General features: G+C 37.2%; 1 long non-coding RNA gene and 2 pseudogenes across 1 annotated transcript; all 3 read left to right on the top strand.

Annotated features, from left to right (window-relative positions):
• The first annotated feature begins 8,694 nt into the window (after positions 1-8,694).
• Positions 8,695-9,305, top strand: LOC144354899 (uncharacterized). The gene is made up of 2 exons (XR_013421102.2): positions 8,695-8,735; positions 9,254-9,305. It is a non-coding gene; the product is annotated as an uncharacterized LOC144354899 (long non-coding RNA).
• A 17,166-nt stretch (positions 9,306-26,471) lies between these two features.
• LOC146743865 (5S ribosomal RNA) lies at positions 26,472-26,591 on the top strand (annotated as a pseudogene).
• Positions 26,592-26,687: 96 nt separating this feature from the next.
• LOC146743864 (5S ribosomal RNA) lies at positions 26,688-26,807 on the top strand (annotated as a pseudogene).
• The last annotated feature ends 83 nt before the right edge of the window (positions 26,808-26,890 follow it).

Below are 26,890 nucleotides of genomic sequence, written 5' to 3'. Positions count from 1 at the left end.
TTGTTAGTCGCGTCCCCCCTAATTAGATCACTTGTTAGTCGCGTCCCCCCTAATTAGATCACTTGTTAGTCGCGTCCCCCCTAATTAGATCACTTGTTAGTCGCGTCCCCCCTAATTAGATCACTTGTTAGTCGCGTCCCCCCTAATTAGATCACTTGTTAGTCGCGTCCCCCCTAATTAGATCACTTGTTAGTCGCGTCCCCCCTAATTAGATCACTTGTTAGTCGCGTCCCCCCTAATTAGATCACTTGTTAGTCGCGTCCCCCCTAATTAGATCACTTGTTAGTCGCGTCCCCCCTAATTAGATCACTTGTTAGTCGCGTCCCCCCTAATTAGATCACTTGTTAGTCGCGTCCCCCCTAATTAGATCACTTGTTAGTCGCGTCCCCCCTAATTAGATCACTTGTTAGTCGCGTCCCCCCTAATTAGATCACTTGTTAGTCGCGTCCCCCCTAATTAGATCACTTGTTAGTCGCGTCCCCCCTAATTAGATCACTTGTTAGTCGCGTCCCCCCTAATTAGATCACTTGTTAGTCGCGTCCCCCCTAATTAGATCACTTGTTAGTCGCGTCCCCCCTAATTAGATCACTTGTTAGTCGCGTCCCCCCTAATTAGATCACTTGTTAGTCGCGTCCCCCCTAATTAGATCACTTGTTAGTCGCGTCCCCCCTAATTAGATCACTTGTTAGTCGCGTCCCCCCTAATTAGATCACTTGTTAGTCGCGTCCCCCCTAATTAGATCACTTGTTAGTCGCGTCCCCCCTAATTAGATCACTTGTTAGTCGCGTCCCCCCTAATTAGATCACTTGTTAGTCGCGTCCCCCCTAATTAGATCACTTGTTAGTCGCGTCCCCCCTAATTAGATCACTTGTTAGTCGCGTCCCCCCTAATTAGATCACTTGTTAGTCGCGTCCCCCCTAATTAGATCACTTGTTAGTCGCGTCCCCCCTAATTAGATCACTTGTTAGTCGCGTCCCCCCTAATTAGATCACTTGTTAGTCGCGTCCCCCCTAATTAGATCACTTGTTAGTCGCGTCCCCCCTAATTAGAACACTTGTTAGTCGCGTCCCCCCTAATTAGAACACTTGTTAGTCGCGTCCCCCCTAATTAGATCACTTGTTAGTCGCGTCCCCCCTAATTAGATCACTTGTTAGTCGCGTCCCCCCTAATTAGATCACTTGTTAGTCGCGTCCCCCCTAATTAGATCACTTGTTAGTCGCGTCCCCCCTAATTAGATCACTTGTTAGTCGCGTCCCCCCTAATTAGATCACTTGTTAGTCGCGTCCCCCCTAATTAGATCACTTGTTAGTCGCGTCCCCCCTAATTAGATCACTTGTTAGTCGCGTCCCCCCTAATTAGATCACTTGTTAGTCGCGTCCCCCCTAATTAGATCACTTGTTAGTCGCGTCCCCCCTAATTAGATCACTTGTTAGTCGCGTCCCCCCTAATTAGATCACTTGTTAGTCGCGTCCCCCCTAATTAGATCACTTGTTAGTCGCGTCCCCCCTAATTAGATCACTTGTTAGTCGCGTCCCCCCTAATTAGATCACTTGTTAGTCGCGTCCCCCCTAATTAGATCACTTGTTAGTCGCGTCCCCCCTAATTAGATCACTTGTTAGTCGCGTCCCCCCTAATTAGATCACTTGTTAGTCGCGTCCCCCCTAATTAGATCACTTGTTAGTCGCGTCCCCCCTAATTAGATCACTTGTTAGTCGCGTCCCCCCTAATTAGATCACTTGTTAGTCGCGTCCCCCCTAATTAGATCACTTGTTAGTCGCGTCCCCCCTAATTAGATCACTTGTTAGTCGCGTCCCCCCTAATTAGATCACTTGTTAGTCGCGTCCCCCCTAATTAGATCACTTGTTAGTCGCGTCCCCCCTAATTAGATCACTTGTTAGTCGCGTCCCCCCTAATTAGATCACTTGTTAGTCGCGTCCCCCCTAATTAGATCACTTGTTAGTCGCGTCCCCCCTAATTAGATCACTTGTTAGTCGCGTCCCCCCTAATTAGATCACTTGTTAGTCGCGTCCCCCCTAATTAGATCACTTGTTAGTCGCGTCCCCCCTAATTAGATCACTTGTTAGTCGCGTCCCCCCTAATTAGATCACTTGTTAGTCGCGTCCCCCCTAATTAGATCACTTGTTAGTCGCGTCCCCCCTAATTAGATCACTTGTTAGTCGCGTCCCCCCTAATTAGATCACTTGTTAGTCGCGTCCCCCCTAATTAGATCACTTGTTAGTCGCGTCCCCCCTAATTAGATCACTTGTTAGTCGCGTCCCCCCTAATTAGATCACTTGTTAGTCGCGTCCCCCCTAATTAGATCACTTGTTAGTCGCGTCCCCCCTAATTAGATCACTTGTTAGTCGCGTCCCCCCTAATTAGATCACTTGTTAGTCGCGTCCCCCCTAATTAGATCACTTGTTAGTCGCGTCCCCCCTAATTAGATCACTTGTTAGTCGCGTCCCCCCTAATTAGATCACTTGTTAGTCGCGTCCCCCCTAATTAGATCACTTGTTAGTCGCGTCCCCCCTAATTAGATCACTTGTTAGTCGCGTCCCCCCTAATTAGATCACTTGTTAGTCGCGTCCCCCCTAATTAGATCACTTGTTAGTCGCGTCCCCCCTAATTAGATCACTTGTTAGTCGCGTCCCCCCTAATTAGATCACTTGTTAGTCGCGTCCCCCCTAATTAGATCACTTGTTAGTCGCGTCCCCCCTAATTAGATCACTTGTTAGTCGCGTCCCCCCTAATTAGATCACTTGTTAGTCGCGTCCCCCCTAATTAGATCACTTGTTAGTCGCGTCCCCCCTAATTAGATCACTTGTTAGTCGCGTCCCCCCTAATTAGATCACTTGTTAGTCGCGTCCCCCCTAATTAGATCACTTGTTAGTCGCGTCCCCCCTAATTAGATCACTTGTTAGTCGCGTCCCCCCTAATTAGATCACTTGCGTCCCCCCTAATTAGATCACTTGTTAGTCGCGTCCCCCCTAATTAGATCACTTGTTAGTCGCGTCCCCCCTAATTAGATCACTTGTTAGTCGCGTCCCCCCTAATTAGATCACTTGTTAGTCGCGTCCCCCCTAATTAGATCACTTGTTAGTCGCGTCCCCCCTAATTAGATCACTTGTTAGTCGCGTCCCCCCTAATTAGATCACTTGTTAGTCGCGTCCCCCCTAATTAGATCACTTGTTAGTCGCGTCCCCCCTAATTAGATCACTTGTTAGTCGCGTCCCCCCTAATTAGATCACTTGTTAGTCGCGTCCCCCCTAATTAGATCACTTGTTAGTCGCGTCCCCCCTAATTAGATCACTTGTTAGTCGCGTCCCCCCTAATTAGATCACTTGTTAGTCGCGTCCCCCCTAATTAGATCACTTGTTAGTCGCGTCCCCCCTAATTAGATCACTTGTTAGTCGCGTCCCCCCTAATTAGATCACTTGTTAGTCGCGTCCCCCCTAATTAGATCACTTGTTAGTCGCGTCCCCCCTAATTAGAACACTTGTTAGTCGCGGCCCCCCTAATTAGAACACTTGTTAGTCGCGTCCCCCCTAATTAGAACACTTGTTAGTCGCGTCCCCCCTAATTAGATCACTTGTTAGTCGCGTCCCCCCTAATTAGATCACTTGTTAGTCGCGTCCCCCCTAATTAGATCACTTGTTAGTCGCGTCCCCCCTAATTAGATCACTTGTTAGTCGCGTCCCCCCTAATTAGATCACTTGTTAGTCGCGTCCCCCCTAATTAGATCACTTGTTAGTCGCGTCCCCCCCTAATTAGATCACTTGTTAGTCGCGTCCCCCCTAATTAGATCACTTGTTAGTCGCGTCCCCCCTAATTAGATCACTTGTTAGTCGCGTCCCCCCTAATTAGATCACTTGTTAGTCGCGTCCCCCCTAATTAGATCACTTGTTAGTCGCGTCCCCCCTAATTAGATCACTTGTTAGTCGCGTCCCCCCTAATTAGATCACTTGTTAGTCGCGTCCCCCCTAATTAGATCACTTGTTAGTCGCGTCCCCCCTAATTAGATCACTTGTTAGTCGCGTCCCCCCTAATTAGATCACTTGTTAGTCGCGTCCCCCCTAATTAGATCACTTGTTAGTCGCGTCCCCCCTAATTAGATCACTTGTTAGTCGCGTCCCCCCTAATTAGATCACTTGTTAGTCGCGTCCCCCCTAATTAGATCACTTGTTAGTCGCGTCCCCCCTAATTAGATCACTTGTTAGTCGCGTCCCCCCTAATTAGATCACTTGTTAGTCGCGTCCCCCCTAATTAGATCACTTGTTAGTCGCGTCCCCCCTAATTAGATCACTTGTTAGTCGCGTCCCCCCTAATTAGATCACTTGTTAGTCGCGTCCCCCCTAATTAGATCACTTGTTAGTCGCGCCCCCCTAATTAGATCACTTGTTAGTCGCGCCCCCCCTAATTAGATCACTTGTTAGTCGCGCCCCCCCTAATTAGATCACTTGTTAGTCGCGTCCCCCCTAATTAGATCACTTGTTAGTCGCGTCCCCCCTAATTAGATCACTTGTTAGTCGCGTCCCCCCTAATTAGATCACTTGTTAGTCGCGTCCCCCCTAATTAGATCACTTGTTAGTCGCGTCCCCCCTAATTAGATCACTTGTTAGTCGCGTCCCCCCTAATTAGATCACTTGTTAGTCGCGTCCCCCCTAATTAGATCACTTGTTAGTCGCGTCCCCCTAATTAGATCACTTGTTAGTCGCGTCCCCCCTAATTAGAACACTTGTTAGTCGCGTCCCCCCTAATTAGAACACTTGTTAGTCGCGTCCCCCCTAATTAGAACACTTGTTAGTCGCGTCCCCCCTAATTAGAACACTTGTTAGTCGCGTCCCCCCTAATTAGATCACTTGTTAGTCGCGTCCCCCCTAATTAGATCACTTGTTAGTCGCGTCCCCCTAATTAGATCACTTGTTAGTCGCGTCCCCCCTAATTAGATCACTTGTTAGTCGCGTCCCCCCTAATTAGATCACTTGTTAGTCGCGTCCCCCCTAATTAGAACACTTGTTAGTCGCGTCCCCCCTAATTAGAACACTTGTTAGTCGCGTCCCCCCTAATTAGATCCCTTGTTAGTCGCGTCCCCCCTAATTAGATCCCTTGTTAGTCGCGTCCCCCCTAATTAGATCACTTGTTAGTCGCGTCCCCCCTAATTAGATCACTTGTTAGTCGCGTCCCCCCTAATTAGAACACTTGTTAGTCGCGTCCCCCCTAATTAGAACACTTGTTAGTCGCGTCCCCCCTAATTAGAACACTTGTTAGTCGCGTCCCCCCTAATTAGAACACTTGTTAGTCGCGTCCCCCCTAATTAGATCACTTGTTAGTCGCGTCCCCCCTAATTAGATCACTTGTTAGTCGCGTCCCCCCTAATTAGATCCCTTGTTAGTCGCGTCCCCCCTAATTAGATCACTTGTTAGTCGCGTCCCCCCTAATTAGATCCCTTGTTAGTCGCGTCCCCCCTAATTAGATCACTTGTTAGTCGCGTCCCCCCTAATTAGATCACTTGTTAGTCGCGTCCCCCCTAATTAGATCACTTGTTAGTCGCGTCCCCCCTAATTAGATCACTTGTTAGTCGCGTCCCCCCTAATTAGATCACTTGTTAGTCGCGTCCCCCCTAATTAGATCACTTGTTAGTCGCGTCCCCCCTAATTAGATCACTTGTTAGTCGCGTCCCCCCTAATTAGATCACTTGTTAGTCGCGTCCCCCCTAATTAGATCACTTGTTAGTCGCGTCCCCCCTAATTAGATCACTTGTTAGTCGCGTCCCCCCTAATTAGATCACTTGTTAGTCGCGTCCCCCCTAATTAGATCACTTGTTAGTCGCGTCCCCCTAATTAGATCACTTGTTAGTCGCGTCCCCCCTAATTAGATCACTTGTTAGTCGCGTCCCCCCTAATTAGATCACTTGTTAGTCGCGTCCCCCCTAATTAGATCACTTGTTAGTCGCGTCCCCCCTAATTAGATCACTTGTTAGTCGCGTCCCCCCTAATTAGATCACTTGTTAGTCGCGTCCCCCCTAATTAGATCACTTGTTAGTCGCGTCCCCCCTAATTAGAGTACTTGATAGTCGCGTCCCCCCTAATTAGAGTACTTGTTAGTCGCGTCCCCCCTAATTAGAGTACTTGATAGTCGCGTCCCCCCTAATTAGAGTACTTGATAGTCGCGTCCCCCCTAATTAGATCACTTGTTAGTCGCGTCCCCCCTAATTAGATCACTTGTTAGTCGCGTCCCCCCTAATTAGATCACTTGTTAGTCGCGTCCCCCCTAATTAGATCACTTGAGAGTCGCGTCCCCCCTAATTAGAGTACTTGAGAGTCGCGTCCCCCCTAATTAGAGTACTTGAGAGTCGCGTCCCCCCTAATTAGAGTACTTGAGAGTCGCGTCCCCCCTAATTAGAGTACTTGAGAGTCGCGTCCCCCCTAATTAGAGTACTTGAGAGTCGCGTCCCCCCTAATTAGAGTACTTGAGAGTCGCGTCCCCCCTAATTAGAGTACTTGTTAGTCGCGTCCCTAATTAGAGTACTTGTTAGTCGCGTCCCTAATTAGAGTACTTGTTAGTCGCCTCCCGAATTAGAACACTTGTTAGTCGCGTCCCGAATTCGAATACTTGTTAGTTGCATACATAATTAGTGGAATTCTGGTTACCTGTGGGTTATATACATTCCCGATGGCAAACTTTATAATAGTTGTATTTAGTTTGATTTTCTTTTTTGCAGTTCGATGGAACGTGTTCTTGGTGTCACTATGTAAGTTAGTTTCTTGTATTTCTCCCAACTTACTAGTAAATTATGCCAAGAGTTATCGATATATTGACGTGCCTTAACTGATCACTCTCAATCTCAATTCAAAATGGCCAAATAGCAATCATTTTTATGCTAACGTACATCAAAATCAGGCATTCCTACCATTCCGGAACCTTATCTTATGTATAGAAGGTTTTTTATTCTACTTGGTGCATTGGTGATGATGTATGCCCAACTAAATAAGTGGCAGACTTATCGTTAGTCATAGTCTTGTGCAGATCAATGGTTTTATTACTATAAGTTCAAAAATACAGATAATAAAGTAGGTTCTTCTTGCTCTTGCAAAAAACTATTTTAAAAAACCTATACAAACATTATACAACCATTATCCACTGAATGATAGTTTGAATGCTTTATTTGTAACATACTGTACAGTTTTTGGTCATCCAAAGACACCTCAACAGTTGAACAACAAATTTTCTAATGAAACATAGTAGATAATTATTTTTAATGATCCATGTTAATCCATTCACATAAGCATTAAATAATCGTTATTTTCTATTCATATTATGCAGGATTCTCCATTGCCGATTTGAACCAGCGCATTCAGCCAGGTACGATTTTATATAATCACACTTGTCTGTTGTAAACTGTATAGCAATTGCAAAGAAATAAACGTATGATAGGGTGATGTAATCACACTTGAACTGAATTAATTTGGTGCATGGCCCAAATAATTTATAAAAACTGTGCACATATAACTCTTCTTGATTGTTTTGTTAAATTTCAGGACCATGCCCGAACATAGGATGTGACGGCAAAGGTAAGATATTATGACTATTCAATAATACATAATTAAAACTTGCATAATAGTAGTACATGTATAACTGGTATGATTATCATGTAAAATAGCCTCACTCATTTACCTGATTTTAAAATTGATTACATAATCTTTGTTAATCCATTGTCAAAAAAATTAAAATAAATTAGACCATAGAATGATTGAAAAAATGAACAACAATGAACACTGTAAAAGTATCACAATGGGTGGCTAACCACGAATGGCATCTGTACCACCTAATAAAGTAGGTTTCTGTTGCTCTTGCAAAAACTCTTTAAAAAACCTATACAAACAATATACAAGAATTAATGATAGTTTGAATGCTTTGTTGTATTTGGAACATACAATACAACACAACAGCTTAGAAACAGTTGTAATAATAATCAACTATATATAAAACTATAACTATCATTTAAAGATTCAGATTATGCTATATACTCGGGCAAGGCAGTGCAAGCCTCCATGCAAGTTTTGAAACATACCACATTTTTTATTGACAGGACATCGAACCGGGAAGTATCGACATCATCATTCGAAGAGCGGCTGCCCAAATTTTCCGTATCAACTTGAGTCCACATTGAGTCGAGAGGCGCCCCTCTTAAAAATGAGTTGTTCCGAGAAGGTCAAGTAAGATAACATTCTTTACACCAAGTATCAAAGCAGTCAGCAACTTAGCTGGCAATGTTGCTGTTTTGGTGTTCGGAACAATATGGCAATGACAGTAATTTCCAAGACAATGTGTCCTTGATGAGCTTTGACGTTCGTTCTGATGAGTACTTGCTCTGGGTTCTGCAAAAATACATATTACATGGCTAGAAAAACTTCAAGCATACATCCCTTTACTTTGCAATTATTATTATGCAATTGAATGTGGTGCAGTGTTATGACCACAACTTTTTACTATAGTGGTTGATGATTGCAAATGCATTTCATTCAAATATTAGTTGAGAAACTAACATACACAATGAATCTGATCCCAAGATATATCACACTATTATGTCTTACATCACTGCATGGAAAACAGGTACAAATGGTCACAATGTTGGATCAGATGTGCTTCAGTAACCCAACACAATTAACCTCAATACCAAGTTTGAATGAAATCAGCTAATGGACCATGCCCGAACATAGGATGTGACGGCAAAGGTAAGATATTATGACTATTCAATAATACATAATTAAAACTTGCATAATAGTAGTACATGTATAACTGGTATGATTATCATGTAAAATAGCCTCACTCATTTACCTGATTTTAAAATTGATTACATAATCTTTGTTAATCCATTGTCAAAAAAATTAAAATAAATTAGACCATAGAATGATTGAAAAAATGAACAACAATGAACACTGTAAAAGTATCACAATGGGTGGCTAACCACGAATGGCATCTGTACCACCTAATAAAGTAGGTTTCTGTTGCTCTTGCAAAAACTCTTTAAAAAACCTATACAAACAATATACAAGAATTAATGATAGTTTGAATGCTTTGTTGTATTTGGAACATACAATACAACACAACAGCTTAGAAACAGTTGTAATAATAATCAACTATATATAAAACTATAACTATCATTTAAAGATTCAGATTATGCTATATACTCGGGCAAGGCAGTGCAAGCCTCCATGCAAGTTTTGAAACATACCACATTTTTTATTGACAGGACATCGAACCGGGAAGTATCGACATCATCATTCGAAGAGCGGCTGCCCAAATTTTCCGTATCAACTTGAGTCCACATTGAGTCGAGAGGCGCCCCTCTTAAAAATGAGTTGTTCCGAGAAGGTCAAGTAAGATAACATTCTTTACACCAAGTATCAAAGCAGTCAGCAACTTAGCTGGCAATGTTGCTGTTTTGGTGTTCGGAACAATATGGCAATGACAGTAATTTCCAAGACAATGTGTCCTTGATGAGCTTTGACGTTTATTCTGATGAGTACTTGCTCTGGGTTCTGCAAAAATACATATTACATGGCTAGAAAAACTTCAAGCATACATCCCTTTACTTTGCAATTATTATTATGCAATTGAATGTGGTGCAGTGTTATGACCACAACTTTTGACTATAGTGGTTGATGATTGCAAATGCATTTCATTCAAATATTAGTTGAGAAACTAACATACACAATGAATCTGATCCCAAGATATATCACACTATTATGTCTTACATCACTGCATGGAAAACAGGTACAAATGGTCACAATGTTGGATCAGATGTGCTTCAGTAACCCAACACAATTAACCTCAATACCAAGTTTGAATGAAATCAGCTAATGCATGCCAGTGGATGCCACACATCTTAAATTGTCTAAGTATAATGTTTCAGCCTCCAAATACGGTATTACCTTGAAATATCTTATTTTTAGAATCTGGTGTACGTTAGTTGCAAAACATGTCTCCATTTCAAACTTCGTCCAACAGGGATTAATAAGATGTATACCATATTTGCTCAATGAGAAGCACATGTCTATTTGATTTAAACTTATTCAGAATCCTTAAAATATGTATCATTTTGAACATATAAACCTCTACAATTTATGAAATCCCATACATTACTAATAGATTATAATTGTGGGAAATTACACATCATTCTCCTTTTGATGATCACAGTACATGTGTAGCCCAGAGACTTTGGTGCTTCATTTACTCAGAATGAAGTTTTTGTTATAATGCTTACTGTATTCTACAACAAAGTCACTATCATCAGATGACTCTTTGTCAGATATTTCAACTATTATGGACGTTTGTGCTGCAAACTCTTCTTCCTCCTCCTCGTCACTAGCACCTGCAGTTTTATAAAAAAAGTATAAGTAAGGATAATGAGACTGAAATAACAAGCCATGCATGGCACAGTCCCCGTTAGTTATCAAATTTAAGATATATAGTTTTGTTCATAGTAATATAGCTGGAATATAACCATGTCAGGAATATGATTTTTTAACATTAAAATGATTGACATTTATATCTGATCGTCAATTAAGTACTTGTCCATATTGAGAGATATTGCTCTGGAACAGCATTCAAAATCAGCCATTTTAAATACATGTATATATATATATAAAACCTGATGTATGACGAATATATAAAACTTGATTATAATCAGTCAAAGCATTTAAAAGATATGGCTCCAGAAGCCCAATCATTAAAACAAAATGGCTGCCAGTCAGCCATTTTGAAAAATAAAATGACATACATCAGGAACCTGTAATGTCTAATGTATGTTATAAGTTTGAACAAAATCCATCCATAAATGCCAGAAATGCTTGATATTTGATGATTTTTTTAGCACAAAAATAGCAATCATTTAGCCACTTTGAAAAGGATCGTCAAACCAATATATCCGTATATCTATGATATGATGTATAATGAATATTAAAAATTTGAACATAATCAGTCAAAACAAGTCAGACATATAGCACGAGAACCACATTCATTAAAACAAAATGGCCACCAGTCGGCCATTTTGAATCTAATCTGAAAAACAAACTATTTGCATCAAGGTCCCATAATGTTTAATGTATATATATATACCAAGTTTGAACAAACACAGCCGAGAAATGCTTGATTTTCATGATTTTTAGCACAAAAATGGCCATCTTGAATCAGATCGTAAAACAAAATGATGTGCATCAAGGTCCTATAATGAACGGGGACTAATATACTCAAGCCGAGGGTCAAGAGAACCACCATTATTAAGACTGCATACATACATGTACAAATAGGAGGGGTTGAAATTTAAAATTATAGTTACTTGTACATTGCATTTGTTCAATAATGAAAGTGACTGTCCTAACACATTAAGTACAATTTTAAATCTTGGCTCAATATCTTTTCATAAGTTTTACAAACTCTGAAGCAATTTTGCTGACATTTGGTCAGTTAGTGAAACTTTATTCACCTGTCCACAGGGACAGGCAATTTGCACATTTACCTGTCCAAGCTAAAATATGCTTGCCTGGGACAAATCGTAATTTCAACCCTGTCAAGATAATGAGTCATTATTGTTACTGTTAGCTGTGTCACAATTGACTCTATATATTTAAAGTGCCTGTGAAATGGCTGCTATTTTCTGGTCAAAAATCATTGGTACATCAATATTATTAATTTAGATGTATTTTAAAATGAGGCTCCTCATTAGCTTCTTATTTCCAAACACAAGATCCCCTTGTGACGTCAGAAGGCAAACTTGCTGGGCAGCTTGCATTGCCAATACGTGTAGTTTGTCGCATAGGGTTGAGTTAGATGCGAAATATGCCCTTTCTGGCGTAGCTGGACCCCGGTACTGGACAACATTTGAGTTGGTAAGAAGTTAGAAAGAACTACCACGGTATTGGTCAGAACTGCACAATTACTTGTATGGTAGTCAGTTGAAGTGTTGACTTCTATTTCCATGGAACTCTACGATCATCGCCGAGTTTGTCAAAGTTGAATTTGACACCTAAGATGTCTCGTTATTTAGCAGGTTACTAGGCATTTTACTGGTGCACTGTTTTATTTTATTGATGATGTGGGTAAAAAAAAAACATGTTCAAAATTTAAATAAGAGAGAGCATATTTTGACATTCTGAACATTTAACTATAGAATCAATTAAATAGAGAAAAAATTTAAAAAAACAAACACAATTCACAGTTACCAAATAAAAGACAGTCGCGTGGAAATGAATTGATATTCTGTTGAAATGGGTGAATGCAACAACTGTCCATTTCAGTGGGACACAGATATAAAATGGGAAACGTATGGTTGGGCATTGCACAGGCACTTTAAATTGTTCTGGGCTTGTTTTGTATTTTATGCAAAAAGTTTCCTTCCAACAACTGGGCCTTTTTAAATGACCCATCAGTTTCTTGTTGTGATAAAATAATGGCCATGAATAGTATAGGTCTTTGTGAATAGACACATGGACAACTGAGTCTGTAACAACGCACTAGACTGCTTAGTTGGAGGAATGATTCAATAATATCGTAAAATCTGTATTAAAAGTCGCATTTCTAATAGAAGTTGCACGCATTCTTTTTTTAAACAACTAAGAACCAAAATATGTGTAGATGCTCTAATAGAAGCCGCATCCCTTCCATTTCATTATATCATTTTAATAGTAGCTGCTGCTTCTAATACAGATTTTACAGTAGTTGTGTGTGGTTATTGTATTCCATTCTCTTTGTTCTGTTTACTTTGTACACTGTCTGTTCCTCATCATTTTTTTCATTGCGGCCATGCCAGCTGATTATTCACTTGTATTAGTGACATTATAATGTTTTTGTTTTCTATTGAATTGTCGCAGTTTCGTTTTCATGTCTGTAAAGATGTATCTAAAACATTGACTTACCTGGTTCAACTATTACATACAATTGTGTTTTTGCCAATAATTTCAATTCAGCTACATTGTATTGTACATCTTGCTCATCAATGTTTTGTAAAGCTTGTCCTGATTTTCTGGCTAATATCCATGACTTATACCTAGTGAACATCAGAATAAAATTACATATTCATCACATGAAAAGCAGCACTGCAAGTAGTCTTGCAAATTAGTGTACAGGTGTATATGTAGCGAATGGAGTAGCATGTGTACATGTATGTTTAATTTACTCAAAATTCTTTTGTTGTGTTTGCATGGTGTGGTTGAGAACATCTCACTCAAAATGCCACAGTGGCAGGGTGGACTTTTAGTCGTCCGTGAGCAAACTGACACAGACGAGCCATTACGTTTACAATGGGCGCCTGAGACACACATGTCTAGGTATAAGCTAGGTCCAGGTTATTGTAGGAAAATTAAATCCATTACTTCTGGCGGAAACCATGCAGGGTTGTCATAAATAAAACTAGTGTTTTTGGGAGCCAGTGAGGAAAACATTATGCGCAGTGTCCAATGCGATGGCGTACTGTCTGAGTGCATACTTTTCCTCACAGTTATGTTTTTGACATTATTTTTCTTCCTGGATGTCTTTGATGTCAATGTATGAACTATATGTCATTTTATGGCTAAAAAAATTTAGGCCAAAGCATAGTGACTGAAAATAAAACAAGATGTATAGGGATGACATCAGCAAAGTTCAACGATAAATAAACTTGATGATAACTTGAGATATATCAAGGTGAATATCACATACCTGTTGAGGCCTTAGTGCCACACCCAGAACAGAATTTGCTGTTACTAATTAATCCTTCACCACAGTTGTGGCAATATTTGTGTCCTGTACATACAATAAATGAAACATATTATTCAGTGGAACCATCACATTGACAGTATAAAACCAATTTATAATCATACATCAGGCACAAAATTATTTTTATACTCTGGTAAACTTGCCCTTTGTTATATAATATTATTCCCTTTATCATAGTTTGTTTCAATATAAACATGCATTGTCATAATTAATTTTGAATACAAACAAGTTTTGGGGTTGAAAAAACATAGGGAAAGTACTCTATCGAATGTCCTTGATTGATGTAAATATCTTACAAAAACATTGGTGCCTAATTTGTTTAATTATTTTAAGGGACATAATTTCCAGCTTTATTCAAAGTAATTCAGATATTTTAGTATAAAAAACAAATGCCTCATCTCAGAAAAATAATGCAGCATTTAGACGTGAATAGATTCATAAAACATGCAAGATAACAGAAAATCTTAGCTGGCTTTTGTCCAATTATTTTGTACAGGTGTCTGTCAAAAATTAATGATTCACTGAGACAAATATGAACTGCGTTATTATATTCATTGTGTGACTATTGTATTATTTGAAACGTAAAACAACGCCCTCTATCAATAGCTATCATGTTGCAAGCTCTGCTTTGTATGCAAATCAACTTAAATAGTTGGTGTCCAGTGGAGAGAGAAGTCAACAGTACTGTTGCCTCCTAAGAATCTTTAAACACTGCAATCTTTGTTTTTGAAGTGCTTTTTTTAAATTTGTATTATAAATTTAAGCTCTATCATTCTGTTCTAATAGCTGAAACAAATTCCTGTGAATTTTGATTTTCATTTGTCGAATGGACTGTTTGTCAAATACAGAATACATATATTTTAGTATAATTTTCTTTTTAAAATGTGGATGCAACGTTTTGCTTATGTATTTTTTATTATGTATTGTTTTTGATTTGATAACTTTGGACTAAACAGATTTTCTATTAGCTTGACATCGTGTTTTCCGTAAAGATTTTATTGGTAGGTTTGCAAATGTGTATCAGACTTTGCAAAAACTCTCTCCATGAGTTGGTATTGAAACCCAGTCTAGTATTCCCATGGGATTTGGGAGATACATTACCAAGGATATTAATACAAGATAAATGATTTGTTTCATTACACACATACAACAATGCATATTTCCACTGAGATCAGTGACCTTTGAATGTATATCACCAGTGATCAGTCAAGTAGAAAGTCAAAATATTTTATCAGATTTTCTCAATTTTTGCATGATACAGGACATCTGTCGTTCATACTACGGGAAAACTTTATACTGATGAATAAGGTGTTTGATAAAGTTTGGTATAGAATTAGTAAAGTTACTGTGCACACAATAACAATTATTAACAACGACAACAACACATTTTTCCTTTAATATATCTTTCCATCTTTGATGATACGGGCAAGGTAAAAGTGACACTAAAAGTAAAAAAAAAGTTGTAGGTATTATCACAAGTAGTATAACTTTCATCCCCTGCTCCCCAATACACAAACCAGTTCATGTGATACATTGAAATACAAGTAACAGTTCTTGGAACCATACTTGATAGTAATCGAAAGCATTATCACATACCCAGTATTGAAATTAACAATACCAGTTAATGTTCTCCGAACTAGCACATCACCCAGGTTATCTGTGTAGGAGTAGCGTGGGGTGGGGATAATGCCGATGTGGAAATGGGTCGGGTTTTATATTGACCACACCCGTGTAGGGGCCCCGATAAGGGCATTATCAATTACTTTCATCGGATCAACACAGCGCGAAACGTAGGGCTAGTCTCGACTGAGGTTTACAAGAAGAACACACATGCATAGAGACATTGAATATTGGTGATAGAAATTACCTGGACTAATGATTTTAAAGATGAGAGTTCAAAAAACATCATATCCCATATAATCATATCGTATACTCAATGAATGCAACTCATCAACTCATCGAACAACTTGACCAAAGAAATTATACGCGAGTTATTATTCGCTGAAACGACTACCACAGGAAAAACACACCACAAATTCAATAACAGTCACATAATAACATGATTCTTACCTGTAGACATCTGAACGCGTGCACAGTACAACAGAAAAGTAATTTAAAAATCCGGCTATTCTGATTCTGAAATCGTCCAACGCAGGTCGTCCAAGTAAGAATATTCGATAGTCCAGGGAGTCTTTTTCAACAGCACGCGAACAACGCCCTCACGCAATCGCTTAAAAAGGGAAAAAGAGAGAGAGAAAAAAAGGCCAAAAAAAAAAAAAAACAGAAAATATTTAGGGGAGAAGTGAAAATAAAAAAAAATCGTAAAAAATAAAAAAAACAGTAATTTTTTTCAAGAAAATAAAAAAAAAAAATCATAGAAAATTTACAAAAATCATAGAAAATAAAAAAAAAGAAGGAAATTTAAAAAAAAATGTATGTGATAAAAAAAAATGTTTTTGGCCTATCTGGCTTGCCATATATAATTATAATAGTCACTTCAGATGTTCAGTATTTTCTGTTAAATTTACTGTTTTTATATCTAAAATAATAGGCAAATAATTAGAAATGTCCCATGGTGATCATTGTCATTTTGAGACCACTAAAAATTAAATAAACAGGTCAGATCCCAATATACTATATAAAATACTTTAGGAATAAATTTTCGCTGAAAAGACCTTTTTCATGTTTGTATGGAATTTGTTTTCACTGGTTATTGGCGAGTTTATTCGCTGGATTTTATTTTCACTGAATTTTCAGCAAAAATAGCGAAAATTAATTCTAAATAAAAATAAAGTATTTCACAATACTGCAAAACCATTTATTTTCCCTGACATATAAAGGGAAAGTCAAGCCAAACAACATACTGCTCCCTAGAGTTCCACAAATGTAGGAGAATGCAATATTCTTCTATATAATATTTCATTCTCGAGATACTCATCTTTTCATCAGTATTATGTATTATGTAAAATACTTTATTTTAGCTGGAATTAAATTTTGCTGAAATGATATTTTCGGGTGTTATGTATGCAATTTATTTTCACTGATTTCTGATGAGTTGAATGTAAAATATAGAAAAAAAGGTATATCTGTTGAATTTTATTTTCACTGAATCATTCCTTCAGCGCAAATAGTGAAAATTAATTCCAAGCAAAAATAAAGTATTTAACAGTACTCCGCCAGTGAAAATATTTCCAACAATGTAAAAAAAAATTGTTATTAAAAATAACCAATGAATAATTCACATTTACAGTACACGTTTAACAATCCATTGGAATGTGTTCATCCACAATTATCGCTATTAAATCAGCATACATAATAATAATGATGGCTTAATCAATGGTTTGACAACCACGCTAAATTGTAGGCAAAAAACTTGTTATTGTAAATGATTCCAGTAAACGATGCAATGAAACATTACTTCTTTTACTTCAAAACTGTTGGCAAAACACAATAAAATTTTTGAAGCCCGTCCAACTACTTGTAACTGAGGCATTTTTGGCATTCCAGAACTTAATTTTGGTGTTTATGGATGGATTTTGTTCAAACTTGCTACATATTTTGTATACTATGGGACCTTGATGCACATCATTTTAGTTTTCAGATCCAATTTAAAATGGCTGACTGGTGGCCATTTTGTTTTAATTAATGCTCTTCCAGACCAATATTTCTCAATATTTACAAGTACTCATTTGACGATCAGATTCATTTTAATGTTAAAAAAATCACCATAATCAAGCATCATCTTCTGTATCCATATTTCTGACATGTTTATGTTCTAAGTATATTACTATAAACAAAACTATATGTCTTAAATTTGATAACAGGGACTGTGTCAAGCATGGCTTGCTATTAAAAATTCTGTTTCATCAGATGAAGGGACAAATACTTGTCCCTATCATTGTCTTTGTCTCCATCTTGTAGTTAGCCAATTAGATACATGTAGCAATATTTTGGTGGACAATTCATTGTTGTAATACAAGTATATTGTTTATTATTATTTTGCAGTGCAATGGTGAAGAAACGAAAGTATTGCCCTCATTGTGATGATACAGTAACATGGAAAACTTTCAAAAGGCATCGTGGAATGTACTACAATAGCTTGAATGATCAGTGGGCTTGTAAGAATGAAGTCTTCAGAGATGATGCTGACTATTCAATACAGTCTGGTGTAGTAGAAGTTGAAGATTTGGGCGATGACTGTACTCTTGTATCAGATAGCAATGATCATGCTGATAAATTAGTCACTGATACTGAAATATCATCAGCACTTCTTGAAGAAGACAAAATCTACCTTGAAGGCGAAACTGATGAAATGAGTCCAATACTAGATGGTTCTATCCGAACTGAAATATGGGATAATATTACTGAGGAAGACATAATGATTGATTTGGAAGAAGCTAAAACTGCCCAGGAAACACCAGTAGTGGTGGACCTTCCATTTGCTGATCAAAAATATATGCTAGTTATTTTGAATTGGTTATGTATTTTTGTCTGTTATTTCTGGACTTTTTTTAACATCTCAGACAATGGAATTACTGTATTGCTGACGTTTTTGAAAACATTTTTCAGTGTGAGTGGGCGGTTTTCACCATGGTTAGGTGCACTGTCAACTCTCTTTCCTGGAACATTGTACTTGTTGAAAAAAAAAAATGAATCTTCTATCGGATAAGTTTTCTAAATATATTGTATGTCCTAAATGCAGTCATATATGCAGATTGCTTTGAATGCAGAAATGGGGTGCAACGACGAAAACTGTGTTCCCATGTTGAGTATCCCAACCACACACAAAAAAAATTCAGACAGTCATGTGGTGCAAGTTTATTCAAGGAGGTGATTTTGCAAGGTGGCAAAATGCACTATTATCCACATAAGGTTTACTGTTATACTTCCTTAACAGATTCCTTGAAGAATCTACTGCAAAGGAAAGATTTTGCAGTAAAGTGTGAGATGTGGCGACAGCGAAAAATGCCTACTGGAATGCTTGCTGATGTTTATGATGGACGAATATGGCGAGAATTTCAACATGTAAATAAAGAACCTTTCCTGATGAATAAGAACAATTATGCTATCCAACTCAATATAGATTGGTTCCAGCCATTCAAGCACACACCATTCTCTGTAGGTGCTGTATATGCTATAATTTTGAATCTTCCACGAGGCGAAAGATACAAAAAGGAAAACACCATACTTATTGGCGTGATACCTGGACCACGCGAGCCTTCACTGAATGTAAACTCCTTCCTTGAACCACTAGTGAAAGAGTTACAAGTGTTGTGGAGTGATGGACTGTCAACAACTCACCATGGCTCACGATTCATTGCAGAAACATTCAAAGTAGCTCTTTTGTGTACATCATCAGATATACCTGCTACAAGGAAACTGTGTGGTTTTTTAAGCTTTATGGCAAAACAAGGTTGTTCGAAATGTGAAAAGACATTTCCATCAGGCCAGTTTGGTTCAAAACCCAATTTTGGTGGTTTTCAGCCTTGTCAGGCCAGAAACAAAGTTAGGCACCAGGAACAGGTTGACGAAATAATAACTAAAAGAAATAAATCAAGTAGGACTGAACTTGAGAGCAAATATGATGTGCGTTATACCATATTATTGGAATTACCATATTTTGATTGTGTGCGATTTCATGTCATTGATCCATTACATAATTTATTTCTTGGAACAGGCAAGCACTTAATGAAAAAAAATTTGGGTTGACAAATCAAAGATTACAAAAGAGCAATTAGAAATAATCCAACACAAAGTAGACAGCACAAAGACCCCCTCAGATATGGGGAGAATTCCACACAAAATTGCTAGCAATTTTGGTGGGTTTACAGCAGAGCAGTGGAAGAACTGGATCATATTTTTCTCTTTGTTTTCATTGAAAGGTGTTTTGCCTAAACCAGAATTAGAATGCTGGCGTCTATTTGTATTGGCATGTCATCTTTTGTGTACACCTGTACTCACCATTGCAAATGTTGGTAAATCTCACAGTTACTTAATGAGATTTTGTAGGGAATTTGAAAGAATTTATGGATCAAGTGCAGTAACACCTAACATGCATTTACACAGTCACCTTGCTGATTGCATTTTGGATTATGGACCGATCTATGCCTTTTGGACATTTCCATATGAGAGACTTAATGGAGTTTTATCTGGGCACTATGCTAATCAAAAAATCAATAGAAATACAGATTATGAGAAAGTTCACAAATTCACAAATGCTTATGGACTTGTCTCTTCCAGTGTTGTTCAATAATGAGTTTCAAGAAACATTACCAAATAAGAACAAAATGGTGTCGTTTGAAGAAACATTCAGTGACTGCCAATTGTTCTTTCAATGTGTAATGCTTTCTCAAGGTGAAGTGGTCATGTCACAGTCTCAGTGGTGCGAAAGTACTTCATTCTATATCCCTAATGGTGCAGCACACATAGAGTACTATGATGACGCTATGACCGACTACCTTAAAGAATCTTATTGTACAATATTGGAAAATGTGAATAGAGTGTATCACTGGAGCAGTAAAGTGCTACAATACATTGGAATGTGGATTGATGCATGGGATTCTTGGTTCAGAAAAGTGTAGACATAGCAGATCTGCTTATATTATTGCTAGTTGGCATGGTGATGAAGGCAGAATTGATTCTTCTGGAAATACTTATCGACCTGGTATTGTGGAGTATTATTTGTCACAGTCAATCATTGTTGAAAGGAAATCACAGACTTTTTTCTTTGCAAAAGTAAGGTGGTTTCAAAAGCATCCAGAAAGAAACTACTTTGGGGAACCAGTTTGAAGTCTGGTGTAGAAATCTTTTTGAGTTGACTGGTCCAGCATCATTCTTGCCTGTTCAACGTATTAGAGGCAAATTTGTTGCTGGTGTAGGTGAAATTAGGAGAGAAACTGTGATGTGCGTTATGCCAAGACCGTTTAAAATTTATATGTAATTCTGTGACTAGCTTTCAGTTAAAACTTAATGTCTTCTTCTGTATATTTTATATACTGTGATATACTTTATTTTAGCTGAAATTAATTTTCACTGAAAAGACTTTTTGCGAAAATTAATTCCAAGTGAAAATAAAGTATTTTACAGTAATGGGAACATGTAGTACTCCTACCATATCTGTTCTATTAGTATTGCATTTGTTTATGTAAATGACCGGTGATTCATATGGTTAAAACAAGTCTTATTTTATTGACCCTGTGTACAAAAAATGTAATTTTCTTTTAATACTTCATAGACCTATTAAATAGAAAACTAAGTGGTATTACATGTATATAATGTGCTTCTAATAGAATTAATACATTCACCTCAGTTCCCACAAGTCTGTAATTTTGGCGGAACGAGTTGTAGTACACATTCCAAAAAATAAGGGGCAATTTTGAATAACTCTTACAAGTTATTGTAATATTTATGGCAGTCTGTGACATAAAATAAGTGTAAATCATCAATCAACTTTTTTTTATTTTCGTTTTTTTGAAAAATCACCAGCCTGATTGGTTCAATATTTATTTGTTTGTAATATGTACTAGTTAATTTTTGGTATTGATCATACTTTTTATATATATATTTTTTAACTTAATTGCTGGATTGTGTTGATACCTCTTAACAACTCACAAGCTAGTATAGCCTGTATATAAGTCTGGTCTGTTCAGCTTGTACCAGCACTTTAAATAAATAAGTGTAATAAAAATTTACAAATAATGTATGTTTATGTAGTTCATTTGTGTGTGTGTGGGGGGGGTGTACCACATAATGTTATGTTATGTGAATATTGTTAATTCTGTTTCGTGATGGCCTCTTGTTTTTAAAAATAAACTGATCGAACAATATGATTACAAAATCTGTTATTCAATCTATTGTTCGTATAAAAAGCTTAAATAAACTTTTGTCAAGCTGGTCAGGTCGTATCATGGAACAGTTGTGCAATGAAGCATTTAGCCACTTATTTAGCCTTTGAATTGATATGAAAAACAGTTTAACATTTTTTAAGCCAGAATCTATCTCCAAGCTGTGCGTTTATAATATTTATAGACTGGATGCATCTTTTGCTACCAAGTCGTGCAGCAGATGCGCCCGAGTTTGCAAGGATGTGTAAGCCGTACGGCCGAGGGTAGTAAAACTTGTATCTGGTCCACAAAGGTTTTATCGTATGCCTTATATGTGTAATTACAATGTCACCATGATATGACCTTAAATACACGACGTAATGTAAAATGACACAAATCCTGTATCCGCCTCTGGAATACCTCAAAGTATGAACGAAGACTGGAGTATCGGCCGATGCGCAGTGTACTGTCTGAGTGCATACTTCGGAGTTTTCTCGTATTAACCTTATTATTATACATCTTTTCCTTCCGTGGGAATGCCAAAATTCAAAATAGAACAAAATCAGCAACTTTTTTGTGTTAAGTCCGGTCAAACTCTTTTGGCAGCCATGTTTGTTTTTATTATTAGAGGACACTTATGCGCATAATCATTCCATGTTTGGAATTTATATTTCATATATTTATATATATGATATGATGAAAATACCTCGTAAAATACCGCAAAAGTACTGCACGCTACAACTTATGGCATTAGGGTGACAGATGTATAATAATAAGGAATAATCGTATTTATCCATTTGCACTTGACATATAAAAATTACAAATTTGGTTAAATTGGCCCAATCGACTATTCACATTAATTTGTTGAGCTATAATAAAAAAATAATGTAACCAAGAACGAAATGGAGAAGCAGTGTTTTGCATTTTTGTTCAGGGTAGAATTTTCATTACACCACTTTCTAAATTTTAGCATTTTAGCCGAATGCCGATGCAAAATACTGACATTTTGCTCACGTAGTAGATACGGTGCGTCAACCAAATTCTGATGTATACGTAATTTTTTTTTCGATTGGTCACTTTATTTTTTATGAGAAAAAGTGAGCGCTAAGGGTTTACGAATAACTATTTTATTACTGACATTATAAAGCTAAAAAAGCGTTCAAGCTATAACTATTATTAATTCATATTGAAAACGGGATTGTGTAATTCATAATGTCGAAAACGAACAATGTCTGAAAATCTACTTAGCATTTTGGCTGTCTGGAGAGGGACATGGGTCTGAAACCACATCCGACCAGGAAAATTCCCACTTTGCAAATTATACTGCTGAAGAGTCATGGTTTTCATTCTAAGGTATTGGTCAGTTACTTCGGCCAAGGGGGGGTCGGTGGATCAGTAGGGGGGTTACCCTGTTTTTGATTGTGCGAATAGGGGGGGGTCACTGTTTTTGTTATCATGTTTTTTCAGAATTCACACACGCGCTCATGCATATATTTTTAAAATTTTTATTTCAGAACAAACGATAAAAAAGGTAATCGTACAAATGTGTTTTTAATAATAACTATTACCTATATTGCCTATAAATTTGTTAATGCCAAAAATGTTATAGGCTAAATATTTTGCCAAATAACTAACAGATTATGCAATGTGGCTAGAACCCCAATTATACAGTTAAGTTTTAAACACATCCCAAGTCCATGTGCTGCTGATATCAGATTATTTTATTTAAAGTCTGAAGTCACTATTGTATAAGATACTTACTGGATTTATCCAATTATAACAGGAGACGGAAAGACAACACAGCAATTAGTACAAAGAGCAGTGACAGCTTTTGTTCAGCAAATCAAAAAAGTTAAATTTGTGAAAATGCTGATATATAAATTAAAATAAATGATGAAAAAATAAATAAATAGTTTTTTGTTTTTTTAACTTTTAAATATGCATATTTTGCTCTGTAAAATACCAAAATCCAACAAAAATTTCCTTTGTTTTCATAAGCACAGACTGTGCTTCGGGTGGAAAGCTTTCCCGGTCTATAAGATATGAAAGATATTTTAAATCCAACTTAGTTTTCAAAGAGTTCAAACCGCCTAGATTCAAATCCTCTTTTCCTATCTTATAAGGGCGTTTATCGAGTAAGCACTCCACAGCTTTGCTTTTATTTACTATCTTTAGCAGCATAGATTTCCCTCCTTCCTGCAGCCTTTTCTGTAGTCATTTTTTGGCTTTATGTTTCCCCTCCCCTCCTAAGGTCTATTAAATGCAAACGCTAAAAAATTATGTCAAAATTATGGCAAACCATATAATGCACATATAATACTTTTTGTAATCATGTCAGAGCCAAAACTGTTAATGTTTCTTTGTTTTTTTAGGGGGTCAGCATGTTTTAAGTTTTAAAATATAATGTGGGGGGGGGGGGGTCACCCACTTTTTTTATTTGACTGAGATTTACAGCTGGCAAAATGGAATCTGCCGAACCCCCATAGGCTGAAGTAACTGACCAATCCCTAATGTGGCGGTGTGAGTGTAGTAACATTGTGTTTACTGAAAAATAAACTTTATAGATTTTAACATGGTCTACTCGCTCCTTTGTAGGGTGGTCAGCGCAATTAGCACATTTACAAGTGAACAGGATGGCCACAATGTAGATTTATAAGTTTTACTTTCAGACTATTAAACTAGTCTGAGATTTGGATGAAGTCTTAGTTGCTACACAACTCACATTGCCGGCGAATTCACAAATAAACTCCCATTCACGGGTTGGATTATGTGGTTTTATAAACTTATTAAATCTCAAGGATGAAGTCGGGTGAATGTACTAAGTTTTGTCACATTCTCCGTGCATTAAATTGAGTTATATATACAGTTGGAACTGGTTGGTATATTTATTTTTAAATCGTAATTATGCTTACTACGACACGAGGTGTATTTGGGTGAAGTCTTAATTGCTATATAATTCACATTGCCGGCGAATTCACAAATAAACTCCCATTCACGGGTCGGATTATGTGGTTTTATAAACTTATTAAACCACAAGGATGAAGTCGGGTGAATGTACTAAGTTTTTTCACATTCACCGTGCAGTAAATTGAGTTGTATATACAGTTTGAACTGGTTGGTATATTTATTTTTAAATCATAATTATGCTTACTACGACATGAGGTGTATTTGGATGAAGTCTTATTTGGTATATAATTCACATTGCCGGCGAATTCACAAATAAACTCCCATTCACCAGTTGGGTTATATGGTTTTAAAAACTTATTAAACCACAAGGATGAAGTCAGGTGAATGTACTAAGTTTTGTCACATTCACCGTGCAGTAAATTGAGTTGTATATACAGTTTGTACTGGTTGGTGTATTTGGTTTAACATTAGAATTCTGGTTGTTTCAACACAAGAGTATATGTGACTTAAGTATCTCATTATATGTTAGACATAAACACTATCTCCATCAAGATTCTCAATAAGATGATTGTGTTCCAAAAGTTGTCCTTCACCCTCCTCATGTCCGTCGGACAAATAGGATAATTGACCAACATCGATTGATTGGAAAACTAGGCTGTATTGAGATATTCCCCGTAAAGTCATATGGTAGTTGAAGGAAGACATGCTACTTCATTGTCAAAGTTGGTGAATCGCTGTGAAGATACCCACTGAAATAATACCATCTTCACCCACTCGGATAAGTTGAGGTGAATTAAGTACTCTGTGCTGTGAATACTTATTAGTTGCAAAGCCAATTAGAATACTTATTAGTTGCATACATAATTAGAACACTTATTAGTTGCATACATAATTAGACTACTTATTAGTTTCATACATAATTAGAATACTTATTAGTTGCATACATAATTAGAATACTTATTAGTTGCATACATAATTAGAATACTTATTAGTTGCATACATAATTAGAATACTTATTAGTTACATACATAATTAGAATACTTATTAGTTGCATACATATTTAGAATACTTATAAGTTGCATACATAATTAGAATACTTATTAGTTGCATACATAATTAGAATACTTATTAGTAGCATACATAATTAGAATACTTATTAGTTGCATACATAATTAGAATACTTATTATTTGCATACATAATTAGAATACTTATTAGTTGCATACATAATTAGAATACTTATAAGTTGCATACATAATTAGTGTAATTCTGGTTAGCTGTGGGTTATATAATTAGAATACGTATTAGTTGCATACCCAATTAGAATACGTATTAGTTGCATACATAATTAGAATACTTATTAGTTGCATACATAATTAGAATACTTATAAGTTGCATACATAATTAGTGGAATTGTGGTTAGCTGTGGGTTATATAATTAGAATACTTATTAGTTGCATACCCAATTAGAATACGTATTAGTTGCATACATAATTAGAATACTTATTAGTTGCATACATAATTAGAATACATATTAGTTGCATACATAATTAGAATACTTATTAGTTGCATCCATAATTAGAATACTTATTAGTTGCATACATAATTAGAATACTTATTAGTTGCATACATAATTAGTGTAATTCTGGTTAGCTGTGGGTTATATAATTAGAATACTTATTAGTTGCATACCCAATTAGAATACTTATTAGTTGCATACATAATAAGAATACTTATTAGTTGCATACATAATTAGAATACTTATTAGTTGCATACATAATTAGAATTCTTATTAGTTGCATACATAATTAGAATACTTATTAGTTGCATACATAATTAGAATACTTATTAGTTGCATACATAATTAGAATACTTATTAGTTGCATACATAATTAGACTACATATTAGTTTCGTACATACTAACTTTTTTCGAGGGATTTTTTGCATAGCCGAAGCAATAAATGACATCCAATTGCAACGAATATTCAGCCTACTGCCTAACCATTGCAGAATACACCAGTTCTCGTCCGATCACTGAAGTTAAGCTGCATCGGGAGTGGTTAGTACTTGCATGGGAGACCGGCTGGGAATACCTCGTGCAGAAGGCTCATCAACATTTTTATTCCACATTACATACTAACTTTTTCCTATTATTTTTTGCCTAGCCGTAGCATTAAATGACATCCAATTCCGACGAATATTCTGCCTACTGCCAAACCATTGCAGAATACACCAGTTCTCGTCCGATCACTGAAGTTAAGCCGCATCGTGCGTGGTTAGTACTTGCACGGGAGACCAGCTGGGAATACCACGTGCAGTAGGCTCATCAACATTTTTATTCCACCGTACATACCAACTTTTTCTCGGGATTTGTTGCCTAGCCGAAGTATTAAATTACATCCAATTT

The sequence above is a fragment of the Saccoglossus kowalevskii genome, chromosome 5, assembly GCF_978046115.1.
Source record: "Saccoglossus kowalevskii chromosome 5, keSacKowa6.1, whole genome shotgun sequence".
NCBI classification, from domain to species: Eukaryota; Metazoa; Hemichordata; class Enteropneusta; family Harrimaniidae; genus Saccoglossus; species Saccoglossus kowalevskii.
This window is presented reverse-complemented; position numbering and strand designations above follow the sequence as displayed.